The 2119-nt window shown below is 43.7% G+C and overlaps 1 protein-coding gene across 1 annotated transcript in view; it reads left to right on the top strand.

The window, feature by feature from the left end:
* LOC119411820 (E3 ubiquitin-protein ligase TRIM62) overlaps window positions 1-2119 on the top strand; it is a gene marked incomplete at its 5' end in the record, with an annotated part of 294497 nt that overhangs the window by 522 nt on the left and 291856 nt on the right.

The following is a 2119-nucleotide window of genomic DNA, read 5'->3' as shown; positions in this document are numbered from 1 at the left end:
TACAGTGCCATGCGAAAGTATTCGGCCCCCTTGAACTTTTCAACCTTTTGCCACATTTCAGGCTTCAAACATCCATCCATTATCTTTACCCGCTTATTCCATTTTGGGTCACGGGGGTCGCTGGTGCCCATGTCCAGCAATCACTGTGCGAGGGGTGGGGTACACCCTGGACGGGTCGCAAGTCCATCACAGGGCCACATAGAGACAAACGAGACAAACAATCATTCACTCTCTCACTCACACCTAGGGACAATTTAGAGTTACCAATCAGCCTAACATGCATGTTTTTGGTCTGTGGGAGGAAATCGGAGCACCCGGAGAAAACTCACGCATGCACGGAGAGAACATGCAAACTCCACCCAGAAAGGCCGGCTTCAAACATAAAGATATAAAATTTTAATTTTTTGTGAAGAATCAACAACAAGTGGGACACAATCGTGAAGTGGAATGAAATTTATTGGATGTGTCAAACTTTTTTAACAAATAAAAAACTGAAAAGTGGGGCGTGCAATATTATTTGGCCCCCTTGCGTTAATACTTTGTAGCGCCGCCTTTTGCTGCAGTTGCAGCTGCAAGTCTCTTGGGGTTTGTCTCTATCAGTTTTGCACATGGAGACACTGAAATTCTTGTTCATTCTTTCTTGCAAAACAGCTCGAGCTCAGTGAGGTTGGATGGAGAGCGTTTGTGAACAGCAGTCTTCAGCTCTTTCCACAGATTCTCGATTGGATTCAGGTCTGGACTTTGACTTGGCCATTCCAACACCTGGATACGTTTATTTGTGAACCATTCCATTGTAGATGTGGCTTTATGTTTTGGATCATTGTCTTGTTAGAAAATAAAACTCCGTCCCAGTCTCGGGTCTCTTGCAGACTCAAACAGGTTTTCTTCCAGAATGGTCCTGTATTTGGCCCCATCCATCTTCCCATCAATTCTGACCATCTTCCCTGTCCCTGCTGCCAAAAAGCAGGCCCATACCATGATACAGCCACCACCATGTTTGATAGTGGGGATGGTGTGTTCAGGGTGATGAGCTGTGTTGCTTTTACGCCGAACATATCGTTTTGCATTGTGGCCAAACAGTTCGATTTTGGTTTCATCTGACCAGAGCACCTTCTTCCACATGTTTGGTGTGTCTCCCAGGTGCTTGTGGCAAACTTTAAACAACACTTTTTATGGATATCTTTGAGAAATGACTTTCTTCTTGCCACTCTTCCATAAAGGCCAGATTTGTGCAGTGTACGACTGATTGTTGTCCTATGGACAGACTCTAAAAAAGTTAAATCTGGTCCTCTGGACATTCAAAAAAACAAAACAAAGCAAATCAACAAAAAATGTAGAAACGTTTCGTCTCTCATCCGAGAGACTTCCTCAGTCTGAGGAGCTGTATTCAGCTCAGTCTCTTAAATAGCACCTTCTCAGGGTGGATCAACCAGTTTTGCTGCTGACAACCAAAACCAGCTTATCACATGCTCAAGAAGGACCATCAGCCTAACAATGGATCATTAGCACACTGATGGCTGTTTACTATTCACAGAGGGCTGAGTGATACTAGCAATCACAGCATTGTAAGAGGGGGACAGTTGAACCCAGAGGCCTCCACCCCTGTTTAACGATGGACGATTTCTTTTCACAAAGATGGCCTCCTTTACTCCTCTCTCAAACCATCGTTCCTCTCTGTCCAGGATGTGAACATCTTCATCCCTGAAAGAGTGACCGCTGGCCTGGAGATGAGTGTAGACCGCAGAGTCCTGGCCTGATGATGTTGATCTTCTGTGCTGGGCCATCCTTTTGGCCAGTGGCTGTTTAGTTTCCCCGATGTAAGACTGATCACAGCCCTCCTGACACTGAACAGGGAGTATCAGAGAAACTGAGACGTTTATTTTCTAAACATAACGTCCCAGTGGCTTTTGTAGTATGAACAGATGCTGAGATATATTCATACATTAAACGGGTTCTTCATTTTTCTGAACTGTGTAACATGCGTGCATTGAATTTAACAGAAATGTAACGAGAGACGTTATTTATCTTTGACCCATCAAAATGAATGCGGTCATTTATTTACAGAATCAAAGTTTAACATCAAACATTTACATTAATTTGGCAAAATATGAAAACAACA

This window comes from Nematolebias whitei, chromosome 7, assembly GCF_014905685.2.
Source record: "Nematolebias whitei isolate Nwh7 chromosome 7, NemWhi1, whole genome shotgun sequence".
NCBI lineage: Eukaryota > Metazoa > Chordata > Actinopteri > Cyprinodontiformes > Rivulidae > Nematolebias > Nematolebias whitei.
This window is presented reverse-complemented; position numbering and strand designations above follow the sequence as displayed.